This window comes from Malus domestica, chromosome 08 (genome assembly GCF_042453785.1).
Source record: "Malus domestica chromosome 08, GDT2T_hap1".
NCBI classification, from domain to species: Eukaryota; Viridiplantae; Streptophyta; class Magnoliopsida; order Rosales; family Rosaceae; genus Malus; species Malus domestica.
Window position 1 is genome coordinate 19424988 of NC_091668.1, and position 16589 is coordinate 19441576.

The 16589-nt window shown below is 35.8% G+C and overlaps 1 long non-coding RNA gene across 3 annotated transcripts; it reads left to right on the forward strand.

The window, feature by feature from the left end:
- Window positions 1-224: 224 nt before the first annotated feature.
- LOC114827748 (uncharacterized) lies at window positions 225-14145 on the forward strand. Of its 3 annotated transcripts, XR_011583373.1 has the most exons (5): window positions 242-466; window positions 750-1948; window positions 7475-8675; window positions 8782-8886; window positions 13578-14145. It is a non-coding gene; the product is annotated as an uncharacterized lncRNA (long non-coding RNA). The 3 variants fall into 3 exon arrangements; XR_011583374.1 differs by lacking the exon at window positions 13578-14145 and having other exon boundaries at window positions 8782-9099; XR_003776981.2 differs by lacking the exons at window positions 7475-8675; window positions 8782-8886; window positions 13578-14145 and having other exon boundaries at window positions 225-466; window positions 750-936; window positions 1943-2348.
- Window positions 14146-16589: the final 2444 nt, after the last annotated feature.

Here is a 16589-nt window from a genome sequence, read left to right on the forward strand (position 1 = left end):
GGCAGGTTTGGTCCGTACCAAATTGATGTCCGGCCCAACTATATGCAGTAGCAGGACTTTAAAGGCAGGCAATCAATTTCGTCCAACGAAAAAAGGCACTCAATGAATCACGTTTTTATCCAACGGCTGAGAAGAGATCACATTCCCAACACCAACGTGCATATGTTTACACCGACATACAGTAGGCCCCACCAAATTCCCCCTCCTTTTCTTTTTCAAGTTTCAAGTCGACTCCGCGTGTGCATGAATACCTCCCTACTTCGAACCAGGAGTAGGAGAAATTTGCAAAAAATTTATCAAATTTTATAAGATATAAATTCGACGATCACGATTGAATCAGATAATGTCGTGGCAGGCGTATGTCGACGATCACTTGATGTGTAACATCGACGGCCACCACCTGACCGCTGCGGCCATCCTCGGTCACGACGGTAGTGTGTGGGCCTAGAGCTCCACCTTTCCCAAGGTTCTCCCTTCTTCTTCACTTTCCTCTCTCCGATTACCTTCCGTTTTGATCCGTACACATAGCTCGGTTTGGTCCCTCGGAAAATTTTCAATTTTCACGGAAGGTGAAGTAATTGGATTGCAGTTGCGAGGACTTGTAAAACTAACGGATACTGATTTCGACATTTCAATTGAGATTCTGATAGGAATCAATTTTTGTTTTTATTTTTTTGATCGATACAGTCTGTGAATTGTGATTCATATTTTCTATTTGGTTGCTGAGAAAATGTTATCTGCTGTTGTAGGTAGTGAGTGATGGAGACAGATTGGTTTGCTTGTTTCATTATTTATGTGCAGTTTAAGCCGGAAGAAATTACGGCAATAATAAAAGATTTCGTTGAGCCCAGGTCTCTTGCTTCAACTCGATTACACCTTGGTGGGACAAAGTACGTGGTTATTCAGGGCGAGGGCGGAGCTGTTATTTGTGGCAAGGTTTGTTTATGTTGCTCTTCTCCTTCATCATATACCAATAGGTCATTGATAACATTGTTTGAATTCATTTTGGAGTAATTCAAGTTAGGTATATTTGTTTAAGATGAAAATGATCATTTCGAGAAAATTCCCTTTCGAAAGTGTTGTACTTGATTAGGATTTCAGTCCATGACTAACACAATGTTTGCAAAAGGTTTCAGGTCTTAACTTCGTAATAATAATAATAATAATAAGAAGAAGAAGAAGAAGAAGAAGAAACAAGTAAATAGTAATTTTTAACGAATAAAGAAACGACTAAGACAATGTATTATCTAATGTAACCTCCAAGAACCCCACATTTTCATGAAATCACGTCTACGATTATGATTGCTTTCTCAAATGACAAGTGAACATGAAATGTGGACAATTTATGTTCAAGCGATAGATCTTGCTGTGAAGCATAAACAAATTAAATCACTCATGAACTGCTTCTTAATCTTCACCATGTGTGCTTTTAGGAAGAATGAAAGCTTGTGGAAATGATCATAAGTTCGAGCTTCATGTAACAGATACTATCTAATTACATACCAAAATCATGCAATAGATTCTAAAACTGTTCACCATCTATTGTTTTAGCTTTTTGACTTGTAAAATTGTTCACCATCAATTCCATCTGTTGAAGTTTTTTTATGTTGCAGTCAACATTCTGCCTTCTCATCTGTTGCTAATTAGAGGACTTTAGATAATAGTATTGCATTAAAAGAATAGTAATAGATCGTCAAGAGTTTTACCGGTGAATTGCTTTAAATTTCCTCTTTTGTGTATTCAAATTTCCTTTTGGGTTCCTTGTTCTATAATAGAGCTTCAAGAGTCCCACAGTCGTCGTTGAAAATAGTCTCACATAGCTAAAGTACGAAAACACATGGTTGCCTAATTGCATATGATTTGTCTAATGTGCTAGTTTAGTAACAAACTCTTCCCAACAACATGATGCATCTCATGAATTATGAGGTCCGTAACTTTGCAGATGCAGGTATGTGCAGTTGCAACCACCAAAGCTAATGCCTTTTTCATGTTCCTTTATGATGTATTGCTTGTTGTCTACGCAAAGTGGTTCTGGTCTATGTGTTATCGACATGATGGATCTTTTAAATGGATGGAGTCATTTAGAATGTAGTAAAGTTCAATCTGATTCGATTTCCATAACTCATATCACCGTCATGACTTTCATATCCTGAAGTTCTCTTTTTTGGCTTGCATATACTTGTTGGTAGTGTTACTGAAAATAACCGTGACGGAAGGATTGTCTTTTGCTGTTCTAGGATTTGTTCATCTGTCCGATTTTTCTGTTTTCTTTAAGTTCTGAGTATCCTTGGGAATTTTCACCTTACGACGGTGTAGTAAAAATTATTTTTTCTATGTCAAAGAAGAAATGTTCTTGTATTATAGTTGCGGTGGCAGAAAATGTTAGTGTCTAACAACACTCTAAATGTAAATTTGAACCACATTATTGCTAACCTATTATGAGGTTTAGCATACTCGCCCACCCCCTTAATATAGTAATATCGTTTGTTAAAAAAAAAATATATATATATCTAAACAGTAACCAACAATTGGATGCAAGTTGGACAAAAATGAGCCTAGGTGGAGATTGGAGTATAACTTGTCAATGCCCAACTCATCTCTTCTTGGTAGGCCCATTGTGCATCTGTGGACCGATTTCAGCAATGTGCTCCAAGTACTCGACAAAATACCGCAATGAAATTATACGGCAGTTGATCCATGTATTAGGTGGTATAAGTTTTTTATTTAATTTTTAATTTTTTTGGAAATTTAGGTGGTATGGGTTTGGTTGAGTTTGGCCTTAATCTCACCGGGTACTCATTCAACGTGGGTAAGTACCAAATATCGGACGAGAGAAAAATAAAATTCAAGCAAGTTTATGGTAAAATTACCACTTTCATTATTGATTTGCATTCATCATATATCATAATTTTTATAGCTTAGCTTAAAGTTATAAACCACCTGATAAAATCCCAACTTCGTCTCTGAAATTGACTATTTCTCCCACACTCTAAAAATATGTTAAGATAGACACGAAATAAGATAAATTAGTAGAAACCCTTAATCCTTTGCGACCGTCGTAAAATATGATATTGATGGGTGGTTGAAGGTAGAAAAATAAATATGGATGGATAAAGGGGAGGGAGAAAATGGTTGGTAGGCCACGGCTGGCGATGACTAATTCTGAATTGATGTGAGAAGGTTCGTTTGCCCATCAAGTCCTATCTTTATCTCTTGATTTATATTATATACATAATATGGATCTCAAATCTTACAAGGAGCTTGATTTCTGGTGTGCTAAGACACAAGAGGTGGCACCTTGTTGCGGTTTACTTTTAACTTTCTTTGATGATTTGAATAGTTTATATTATAATTCATGTAATTATATATTCTTTTTATCAAAGTTAGATTCAAAATCACTAAGAAGATCCAATTAAACTGAAGAAAATAGACGAATATAGTTCTTCAAAGAAAACTAAAATGACTACAATTTGATCCAACATTCATACTGTTTCTTATTTTGGTGACTTTTTGGTAAACATGTGTTGGGGGATTTTTAGGTTGAACTAGACTTGGGGTAGACACCATTTGTTCTCCTGGTTAGTTTGAATACTGAGTCCAAGGATACCTTGAAACGATGAGCGTGTCTATCTTGATCGGTTAGATTAATGGTTTGAAGACAGCATGATTGGACAAATAATGACTTGCCTAAGCAAAGTGCGGCGTGGATGCTAGAAACTTGTCGATTTAGCATGAGAGAGAACTTTACTTGATTGCATGATGTTCAAAGTGAGGTGATCGTGATTTCCTAGGGTTCTTAGAGAGCTTTTATTGACTAAGGAAGATCAAAGAAAGCTTGGAGGAACCACTAAGATTGTAGGAAGATGACTATCTCCACGATTCAAGGCTGCTTGCACTTAGAGAGTGATTTCCTTTACTTGGTGCAATATAACCTTGAATTTCTTTCATTCGCTCTCTAAAGGTGAGAAGTACACATAATGTCAACATTAAATGTTTAAGGAACGAAAGTAGAAAATCCTCATAAGGGTACGACCAACTTAGGCAGGATGCCTCGTTAAAACCTAGTTAGGTAGCAAAAATCTAGTGAGAAAAATGCTCATAATCGTAGAGAAAAAAAGTACATTGATTAAGTGATTATACTTCTGTGTTGGAGCTAAATTCGCGCACTTCCATGGACGGAGGCGAGAACCAAGTCGAAATTATCCATGATCACCGATGAGGGTAGAATGGGGTTGATTGGGGGTGTGGTTGAATCCGAAAAGGATTGCCTACATATCTCCGAGAAGTAGAATCAAACCACGGGTGTAGTTCTACAAAAGAATGGCGTGAACCATCCTTGACGAATAACCTATTGTAGGGCATTGGGAGATGAGTTCTCCATGCATGTGTCTACGCGTGGATGACAGTGTAAAGGCCTCTGTTAGGCATTGAGAGAGAGAGATAGAAGTGTAGGTGAATATCTATGGTAGTCTTGTAGAGAATAAAATGATTGTCCTAGAGGGAGATAGATCCGAGAAAGAAAGATCGAAGTCTCATGATAAATACCCAGGCTAGTGTATTTATAGGGATCTTGAGAGTACTTGTAGGAAAAGTAATCTTTATCAAATCGGGAGACTATCTAGGAGGAAATCTAGGATAAAATATCCAATCTCCCTAGAAACATGATTATATTGCCTAATCCCTAAGATATCCTAATTTGACTTTAACTATGGCTTCCTTTACTTGGGAGACTAGTAATATCTTTAATAGGCCTAAGCCTATCCAACCAAACTATGCTCCATAGGCTTCGAGCATTTCGATCATTCTCTCCATGTGTCATGCACCCAAAAAATCACGGTCCCACATTTTGGATACTTTCTCTATGTTTGACAAAACTTCCAAAAATGAGAACTATAAGCAATTCAGATCAAATAATTTACTCATACAGACTACTTGGATGAGGTTTTAAAAAGTAGACTTTGGTAATGACTTCGTGAAGAGATCGGCTAGGTTGTCCTGGGTATAGATTTCCTTGACTTTAATGTTCTGATGCTTTAAAGAAGAGTTTTGGCGCAATATGCTTGGTGTTCTCTCATTTGATGTATCCCTTCTTAATCTAGTCGATACATGATATGTTGTCTTCATAAATAGTTGTATTGATGTCAACGACAGAAGAAAGACAACATGTGCTTCAAATATGTTCCATTACTACTCTCAGCCAGTAGCATTCACGAGTATCTTCATGCAGGGCGAGGATCTCAGCATGGTCCAAGGAAGTCACAACTAAGGAATGCTTGGTGGATGTCTAAGATATTATGGTGTCACCAACGATAAAGACGTAACCATTTGAGAACATGCCTTATACGAGTGGAATAAGTAACCTGCATCATCGTAACCAACAAGGCGAGAATGAACCCTAGGATTGATGAGGCAGCAATTGCTCTCGAGGATTTGTATAGGTAAAACAAGCCTAAATCCAGCGTACCCTTAAGGTAACAGAAGTTGTCTTTAACACTAGTTTAGTGTTTGCATGTGGGTGTATTGCTGCATTTTTCCAAAAGATATGCAGCAAAGAAAATGTCAGGTCTAGTGCACTCTAAGTACAATAAAACACCAATTGCACTCAAGTATGAAACTTCAGGCTCCAAAACCTTTTCCTTATCCTCCTTAGGAAGGAAATGATCTCGTTTAACATTTATTGTCCGAATGACCATAGGAGTGCTCGAAGGTTTTGCTTTATCCTTAATAAAATAATGCAACACCTTCCGAGTATAGTTTGATTGATGTACTAGAAATTCATCTGAACAATCCTTGATCTTCAGGCCAGGACAATATCAAAATTTCCCAAGATCTTTCATCTCAAATTCGACTTTAAGTGCGTGGTAGTTTTCTCAAGCTCATGAGTCATGAGGAATCCCAATGAGAATCATGTCATCAACATAAACTACAACAATTGAAAATCTGGAGTGTGACTTCTTATAATAAACACGCATAGGCGTAGTTCGTTGTTCACATAACCCTTGATAAGAGCATATTTATGCAACTTTGTTATCTTATTTCTTTGTATTTACTTAGTTAATTTCCATTTATTATAGTAATTTAAGTAATTTTCGTTTTATTTTAGGTCCAGTTAGTAAAGTTGACAATTAGGGATCAAATAGAGCAATTTGGAGTAGTTTTGGACTTGGATTGGATAGCAGTTATGGATAGCATATAGGATGGATGTTTTTGGTGTTTAAAAGGTGTTAAACATGTGCTAAAATTTGGAGAAATTAAAGTTAAGGCTTGGAAGACTAGCAATTGCACAAGAAAAAGGAATCCTAGTTGAAGTAAAACATTATCCTATCTTATCTGATCTTATCTTATCTTATCTTATCTCCAGCTGCAAGGAAGAATCCTAATCACATTCCAACACTCTCAAACTGTTTCTTAGAGTCCTAAAATAATGCAAAACGCCTAATCCCTTTCCTCCTTGGATTTAACCGCGCCCTATATATATATAAAGTGTCTTGCAATATTTTAGAAGTGTGCTACGGCTACCATTCATCCATTGAAGTTACTAGAATTTTTAGAGTTCTTTCTATCTTTGTTTTAAGTTTCAATGTTTATTTTAGATAGCTTTTCAATTATGATGAACATGAGTAACTAAGTTTCTTTTTAGCTAGAGGTGAATTCAAAGTTATGATCATATGTTTTACATAATTTGATTACATCCAGTTATTGTTTCATAAAACATGAATGCGAATACTTATATGCTTTATAGAAAACTTATTATTGTATGTTTACTAAGGATGCTTGCTTAGTTTGCATGCAAAGATTGAATGCTATAATATAAGGGAATTTCACATAATCGTTATGAACTTATGTTTGCAAGGAGTAAATGTCACTTGTCATGATTGAGTTAAGTAAATTCTTGGTAGGGGTATCATACTTTTTCATAGTTACAAATGTTTTGTCAATCTTATGATTTTCATAGAACTTAATGATATTTGATATGTATCTCTATCATACTTTTCATAGTTAGGGAATTTGAGAAGAATAATTTGGTTGTGTCGCTGAGTCCAATTCAATGAACTTAGGAAAATCTGAGAGTTAATTAGTGCTTTTCACGGTTGGAAATCGATTTGTATGCATATGTTTCATATGTGGAGAAGAATTCTTTAGCTATCCTTTCATTCACATTTCATTCACAACTTAATTTACTTGCTGCCATTTACTCTTGTTTTCCAGTCACTGTTTGTTGTTAGTTTAACTTAGATTTCAGTTTTATAAGTTTAATTTGTGTTGATTAGCATCCCTTCTAATCCCTGGAATAGAACGATCCCTACTTACTCGTACTACAATTGCATAATTTATAGGTTTTAATTTGTGTGTTAGTATCTACCACATCAAATTTTGGCGCCGTTGTCGGGGATTAGTAAAATTGCTAATCAGTCTATGTTCTTTGTTTGTTTTTCTTTTGATATTTGATTTAGTTTTATTTCTTTGATTTCAGGTACTAAAGAAGCAAGACATGGCAATTGCTAATCTTCAAGCTCAAATGATGAATCTTACTTCTCTTATGTCGCAGTATATCGAAACTCCACAATGCAAAGTGTGGCTACATTTGGTGTGTCCTCTAAGCAAGGATATCAAACTAGTCAACATCCTCAATTCATTGAGAATGGAGGTTGGGATAGTGTCAATGCATGGGGTTATCAAGGCCATAATCAATCAAGGAACGACTTGTTTTCCAACACTTACAATTGAGGTTAGAGAGATCATTCAAATTTTATGTGGAGGGAACCTCTTCAAGTTTAACAAGAAGGATGTTGGTAGCCATCTCAAGAGTTCTATCCAGCCACCACAAATTCCCCCACACCAATTCCAACCAAATTCAAGTATGTCTATGGATCATGTTAAAATTCTTCAATCACTAAATACTTATTGTTCTTCTTTGACTCAGGATCTAGAAAACCTAGCTAAAGAGATGGTCGAATTGAAAATCAACTTGGACAAATCGCAGAATTCATGGGACAAATTCAAGAACAAAGTGAACTCTCTATCTCAACCATTGTCAATTTGATGGGAGATTTTGAAATTGCTGAAGCTATCACGTTGAGAAGTGGTATGGAGGTTGTAGGTGATTTGAAGGTGTCTAACCATAGCCTAGAGTAGACAAAGAAGAGCTGTTGGAAAAGGAGGTGGAAGACTCAGACACGGCAAGATTAGAAAAAGCCTTGTCGCAGCACTAAATCATCTTGAATCCTAGTATTGCTGCTACCCTAGCTCCACCACCATCCAATTCTAGTAAGGTTGTTCCAAATTCAATTTTTTCTAACCTTATTCCACCAAATGTACCTTTTTCCTCGCAGGTTTTTTGCAATCCAAGAAAGAAGAGAGTGAGAAAAACATCTTCGAAACCTTTCCTAAGGTGCAAGTTAATATCCCAATTCTTGATACAATAAAGCAAGTTGCAGAATGTGCTAATTTTTTAAAGAGCTTCGTACAACAAGAAGAATGATTCAAGAGAAAAAAGTGGCTGGGGGAATATCTAGAATTCATCAAAGAGGATGCACTTAAGACAACCATTGCCAAAAAAGTTAGATTTGATGACACGGGACAAGTCACTGCCCTAACACCAAATCCAGTCAAGAGTACTATTCCTGAAACTTTTGAAATATTGTTTTTCCTTGAGTTCTTGTCACAACACATGGGTAAGTTGCCTCCTTAAATTTCAATTTTGTTTTCTGCTAACATGTTGTTGATTTCAATGATTCAGGCACCCACTCTAGAATTTAAACCATTACCGAATCATTTCAGGTATCACCTTCCATTCAAAGATCAACTCCATGCCGCAACTCCTAGTGAGGATTAAATGGAGGTATTGTCCGGCTGGAAGACGTTAAAGCAAACGCTTCTTAGGAGGTAACCCATGTGTTCAAATAAAGAGACAACAGAGTTTCCAGCTCCTATAACCCGATTTGCTCTCTTTTATCCTTTTCTTTATTGTTTTTACTTTGCCATGATAGTCTTGTTTGCTAGTTGTCTTTTATTGCGTTCTTGTTTAAGTTTATTTTGAAACATTGAGGACAATGTTTGGTTTAAGTGCAGGGGTGTAAAAAAATTGCTTTTCATGAATTCTCTTTGAATTTCACCACCTATCACTACTAATGTTGCTATTCATTGTTTTAAAGTGTTATATCGTGTGTCATAAAACAAAATTTGAACAAAAAAATCAAACGAGTTTGAGAAAAAACCAAAAAGAGTCGTTTTTGTTGCTTGTTTGTGTCTTAGGGTACCTTCCAACACAATGATGAGGATTTGGTTTTTAATTGCATGACTATAAAGAAAGTTACAAGCACGGGTGGAAGTTTAACATGCTCTTTACGCAGTTTTAATTGTCATTTATGAATCACATGTAATCACAAAAAAGGAAAAAAAATCAGTTTTTGTAACATGCTTGAAGGAAGGAATTCAAACTAACGCTATAACCCCATGAGACTTGAGCCTATGCTTTGTTTGGACAGTTATTAATCTGTGATATTCTTGTTGTCTAAAGTCGTTGCATAATCTCATTATTTCTTTGCTTGGTTGCTACTTAGAATGCTTTTTCATCATTTTAGTTCCAAATACTAGAACTCATGCCCGTTTCGTTCAAAACATAAAATTGATTGCATAACAAATAACAAGATGAAGGTGTCTAGTTACCACTAGAGCCAAAAAGCCTTATCCCTTGCATATGTATCTAGGTTTAACTCCTTTGAGCCTTATTTAGCCTATTTTCTTTGTTAGCACGCATTATCCCTACCTAGCCTAGTATAGGAATATCCATACCCTTATTCTTAAAGAATAGTGAAGCATGACTTATTGGGAATTCCTTTTGATCTACAATTTGTAGAAAAACAAGTGTGGAGGAATGATTTGTTCTTTTAAATCTAGTGAAGTAGTGTTTATGTTTTATGTTTGAAAGAAAGAAGAAAAAAGTTGAAGAAAAAGTTGAGAAAAGAACAAAAAAGAAAAAAAAAGAAGAAAAAAAAAGGTTGAAAAAAGTGAGAATGAGTTCATAAGTGTTGGTTGTTGAAGAAAGGTCCAAAAATGTGAATCTGACCCTAAAGTTGTACGAAACTCCCTTTTGTGTTTATAGTTGGGTGCTGCAATCAAAAGTTGAATTCTAAGAGTTGATTTCATTACTTTGCTTACTATCACTTTAAGAACTTTTGTTTATCCTTAACCTTTTTTTGTTAGCCAATACCTTAGCCCCGTTACAACCCTTAGACTTTTATCTTGATTGTTATGTGTTTCAATATGTGGAGTTTGAAATTGATACGAGCATATGGAATCCCTAGTTCTTGCTTCTAAGTAGTGGCATTTCGTTCATGAGATCATATACATGTTTGTATTAATAATTCTAGAAAGTGCCTTTTGTTTACACCAATCTTCTCACATATACTTAGTATAGGGAGTGTAGTCAGAAAATCTGTCTGAAAATAGAGAGTATATCCTGTGAGGAATTGAGTGAATTTTGTAAGGCATGTTACTACTTTCAAATGTTTTAATAGATTAAATGCGAGTTAGCGAGTGGTTACTGTAGTTACGTACATGCTTAAGATAAAGGATGGCTAAAATATATGTAAGTAGTGATTTTCAATATGTCATGTTTCATTGGAAATCCCTGAGGTAATTGTTGGAAGGTTTAGGTTTTGTTTTGTTTTCTTTCACTTACCAAATACTTATTCAGACTATTATACCACATCTGCCAGGATTGTTTAATTCCATAGAGTGATCTCTTCAAATGAATCGATAAGGTGTTTTGGCTCTAGAACTATTTGATCTAGTGAATGTAAGTCCTTCGAAAACTTTCATATTGATTGTTGTATCAAGATCCCCATAGAAATATGCAGTTGCCACGTCTATGAGCTGCATATTCAGTTTTTCAGAAACTACCAAACTGATAAGGTAGCAGAACATTATGATGTCAATTACAAGGGAATACATCTCATTGTAATTAATCCCTGGGTGTCAAGAGAAGCCTCGTACTATGAGGCATGCCTTATATCGCACTATTTCATTCTTCTCATTACGCTTTCGTAAGAAAACCCACTTGTAGCCAACTGGCTTCACATGTGAAAGTGTAGGAAATACGGACCCAAACACCATGTGTTTTGCAAGTGAGTAGAGTTTGACCTGGATTACTTATTTCTAGTTTGACCAATATGTTTTACGTCGACACTCATCAACGAAACATGGTTCATTATCATTGGTTAGTATGATATCAGTAGCTACTGTATATGCAAAGGCAACTCATCCAAACTTGCATAATGGGCTGAAATCTCACTATTATCAGGGAGTGGAGACGTCTCATTCAGGACGCCTCCGTAACTAGAATAACCTCATATGTTCAAACAATTGAGTAGGTGATGGTTGGATTCACACTAGGTTCACTAGTTTGTGCTAATTTCTTCTTCTGGGGTTATGAATCATTTGAACCAACTAGTTTGCCACGCTTCAGGGTTAGAGTAGATGATTAGCTAGCCGCCAATGTACCTTGTCGTGCCCTAGGTGAGACTGACCTCGATTCGAGGATGGCTCGTTCTTTTGGGGCGATGTATAGTGTACTTTTGGTACTTTATCCTTGTAGGCGTGTTTGTAATAGGTATATATAATCTCTTTACCTTTGCTAGATCGGTAAATGTATACGACATACTTTGAGCAATGGTCTGTAGATCTAGAAAATGACACACTTCAGTTTCAGAATGGGCAATGCAAGGATCTAAATGATACATATTGGGGTAATCCACAACAATTCACGACGTCTTTATCTCCCCATAACGACAGGAAAAGTGTCTCATCTAATAATTCGCAAAATGTGTGGTAAAAAGATCATTTGTCAAGTGCTCTAAGTAGCGAATAAGGGATGGTGAATTATAACCGACATATATTCTCATTCTTCTCTAAGGACCCGATGAATAGGATGAAGTAACAATGGGCCTCAGCGCGGACCAACATGGTTACATGCAATATTGCATGCCCTCTGGCAGATACCGGCATGTTGGTTTGCATGACCAAGGTCCGAGGGGTCACTTGAAGGAGCTTTATGAACTCTTTTGTCAGGCCACTTTGGGTGTGAAAATAGGGGTATTGGATGTTCAACTTCAATCTCTGAGATGCAATAATTGTCGAAAGATCGCGACGTATACTCTCCAGCATTATCTAGTCAAATCAACTTAATCAAATAATCAGGTTGGTGAGCTTTAAACTTTATAATTGAGCTAGGAGTTTTGCAAAGGCACTATTATGTATGAACAATAAATAGACATGTGACCCACATGTCGATGCATCAACCAATACCATAAAGTATTTGAATAGTCCATATGTTGGTTGGATAGGTCCATAACAATCCCCTTGAATCATTTGAAGAAACTTGGGGGGTGAGGCATTTGAATAATCTTTGTAATTGAGGGTTGGGTTCAGCTTCCTTAAGGAGCATGTTTATGAATGGGGAGAATAGATGGTCTTTGTATCCTTCAATTAGGTTGGATGAGCCTGAGAAGGTTGCCAGAGGTGCATTTTCAGGTACAAAGTTAGTGAAATAGTGTCACTCATGCAATATGGTGTGCGTAGTTGCACTATCTCATGAGAACTAATTTCTCCATAAGACATACCTAGAAATAAATTAATTAAACTCTGCACATACATAAATATAAGTTCATTCATTCAAATAATCATTCGAGAAATAAAATATATAAATTTAATATCAAAAAATTCAAAACAAAACATCAAACAAATAATCGAAGTACATAGAAAACTGTTCGAAAATTAAATGAACAAGAAAATTAAAAAAGGGAGTTTAGCCAAAGCTTGTGGCTCTGGTAACTAGGGGAATCTTGACCCTACATGTCACGAAAAATAAAGTTTAATCTTCTATAGGAGCAGATGCCTCTTGAAAATCTGAAATCTCTATGGTGGTGGCGGTGGTATCTTTGGGATTTTCCACTTGTGCAAAATTAGTCTCCACGTTTGCACGACGTGAATTATACTTGGCAATGACCTTAAGAGAAGCTTGAAAGATGCGTGACCAATGTGCTATTGATCCACGACGATAACATATGTCCAATTCAGTGGAATTTGAATTAATGGCAGTTAGCTTTTGCCTTTGTTCTTAAAGTTAGAAGCATTAGGGGAGAGGGAATAGAGCTTCGAGGCTAAATTTCGTACCTTGGTTGGACTTCTACCTTGGGCCTGTGGCTAGGAATTTGCGTCCCTTTCTACGACCATGAAGGTGTCCTTGTCGTTTGTGACTTCGAGAAGTGATTGCTTGCGCTTCAAGCAGTGTTCGAGTCAGTGGGTCGAGTTTAGTGATTTTTCATCAACTATTAGTTCTAATTTTCAACGATAAATAAAACGGAAATCAAATCTGAAAATTTGAAAAACTTTTGTGCCTAATATTGTTACTGCATGCCAATATTGGTGGCATGGAAGGTTAAATAGGTCTTCTCTAGGAGATCTGATAGGTTCGTTTTTGTACCTATCTTTATTGCTTTTTAAACTTAATTCTTGTGTCATATTCTATGTTTTCCTTTTGCTTTTCATTAATTTGTTTACATTTGTTTTCTCAGGCAAGAAAATTGAAGTCTAAAGCTAAAAAAAATTATTATTGGGATGAAAGACATTTTCCACCTTGGAAGTAGAGGTTTGCTGTGCAGATTAGTCAAGTTGGAAGATTAAACTGTATTTCCTCAGAGGGAACCAAATATTGAGCCTTCTAAGCTTGGAAAGCTCTGGATGTCTAGTTTCTGGAGAATTTTACGGTTCACGATTCCGAGTTTTACAAAAGACGTTATTGCTATTTTGGTGCAGACAGTGCATAACGAAGATTCCTTGCGAAGTTCGAATATTGTCGAGAGTTTGGAGATTTAGTAGCATCCAAGGAACAAGCGGTGACACCACATTAAATGGAGGAGTCTTTAGGTCTTCTAAGTTGATTATAAAAGGTGGAAGATGCACAAGATTAAAAAAAGGGCCCAGATAAATGCTATTAACCTATTCTTAATTGGAATATGTTAGCTTTTGAAGTTAGCCGTTCAGAAATTGGATGGGTTTTTGAACCTGAAGGGTCCAGAGTAGGGTTGAACGAAAAGTGGAGTTTATAATGTGCTAGTTTGACAAACTTCAAAAATAGCAATCGCACGGGAAGCTTGGATGAAAGTGCTTGCTCATTCCTTGGATTTTTCTCCATTTTTTAAAGTTTTTTTTTTATGAGTTTTCAGTGTGCTATTTTATTTTTGGACATGAGTAACTAAACTCTTTGTAGTTAGGGCTTATTATGAAGCCCTAGACATGATTCTTGCTTCATTATAATATAATTCCAGTTTATAATTCTAGTTTTTGGATGAATGCTTACTTTACTATTATAATGGATGCCTATGACTTGTTTCTTTGATTGATCACCTTATAAATCTTGTCTTGGGTTATTATTGTTGTGATTATATGATGATCAACATATCTATCATATTTTCTTTGGCAGTAATTGAATATGAAGTAATAAAGTGAAGCAACATCTTGAATTCTTAGTATTATACGACATATTCTAAGGTTCTTGTGATATTCATATTCTCTTTGAACTTAATGGATTCTATTTTGTTAACTTGAGTAAACGTCATGCTAGGTTGCTTGATAGAATACTTGTAATGAGGTAAACAACATACACTTTACATATCTTAGAGAGAATCAATAACATAATCTACATGCCATGGATGTGTTCTGAATGTCTTCATTCCAATTGCTTGGAATTGTAGGTTGGTATTATAATGTTGGTTGATGAATGTTTAGTTGTGGATTACATGCTCTAACTTGACTCATATCTGATTTTAAAATCCATTCTTAATTTTGTTGATTTTATTACTAAATTTTCTATTTAGTACCAATTCAAAACCAAATCAAATCTTTTTAAATGTGTGTTTGTGTGTTGAGTTGCAAAGTAATCAACAATCTTCAGTGGGATTGACCCTTGCTTGCTTACTATACTATTAACATCTTTGTGCACTTGCAAGGTTAAAGCTTAGAAACTTTAGTAATCTTTTAGGTTGCTAAAGTGGTTAACTAGATCCTGTTCAGTGAAGTCTTATCTATAGAACTTGAGCAGCGATTAGATTCAACAAGCTTCAGAGTTGTATTCATTCACAGACTCAAAGTCTTGGAAGCGTAATTGCTGCCAGTCATGTCTTGATTTAGGCAACAATATATTTCCAGTGATTGAAGTGCTTGCCAGAGTGAGTTAAAGAGTGTTAGGATTCTCCTCAACAAGGTACTCAGTTTGCAGGGCATCGTGCATATGTCTTCGGATGAAGATCATGGCAGTGACTTTGTCAGATTTGCCTACCGGAACGTTCGTAGCCTTTTCAATGATGGGTCTAAGACTTTTGGCAGTGAGATGGAGCTTCACGTCTTGAACCCACTTCAAGGAGTTTCTTCGAATACTTCCAGAATGGTACAGTCGAGTTTATTCAAGTTCAACTTGTCACAACAATGAAGGGAACAAGATCATGGTTAGTCTTATGGAAAATCAAAGATTGATAAACATATAATTAGAGCATTCGAGATTCTATAGACCTGTATTGGTTTAATTTATCATGCAAAAATTCAGGTTTCATAATATATGTTTTGATTGAAAATTCGCGTTTTCAAAGGCACAAAGTTCGAAACTATAGGTTCAAGTTTATTATGAACTTCGGGTTCATAAAAAGGGGTACCAGCAAGAACTCAGAATACAATATCCAATTTAAATGTGGTGAATTTGTAGCTGCTTCACAAACTCAAGTGTGAGTAGCTTTGGGACTACAAAAAGAGGTCAATGGTTCAAAGAAAACAAATAAAGTATGGCTTTTTATATTAGTACCTCACAAAATGTTGAATGCACCCCACATTAAAATTTTATATTAAATCACTTATTTACCTCACTACGCAATGACAATTTTGTCCTTCTTAGGTTAAAAAAATAAAAAATATCTAAATACATCCCAAATCACTTTTAGCGTATTATTTCTCTTCTTCAACTATCAAAACCCCTCTCACCCTCTATTGTTGAACGAAATCCTAACCAATGAAACTACAAACATGTTGATTGAGAAAAATTATTTTTGACAAGTGGAACACGAAATCGATGTATCTTCCACATGGATTGAGAGAAGGTAATTTTGAAAGTCTAATGGAATCATTTGGGGCCAATCCCCATCAAATTTGTTGTTTCTTTTATGTTTTTTGCATTAGAAAGATGGAGACCTGGTTCCTGAATATATGAATGGCAGCATATGTCTGGGAAATCCCGTCTTGTCATCCCAAAGAGAAAAATTTAGCAATTAAGCAAGGCAACATTTTCTGTGGCCACCCTTAAGAAAAAAAGGTAGCAACTATAGGAATCTATTTCAATTGAATGTTAGACAGCCACACACATGAAATTGAGTTGCATCTATTCATATAGTATTAAATATCTGTGGCTCTCAAATTATAAATTTGCTTTGTACTTTTTCACTCTCATGTAATTTGTTTAGATCAATTTTTCATTTCCCTCATTTATTTGGTGTAGGTCCAAGATTTAAAGGAAAGTGACTAGAGTTAAATCTAATCTTGGA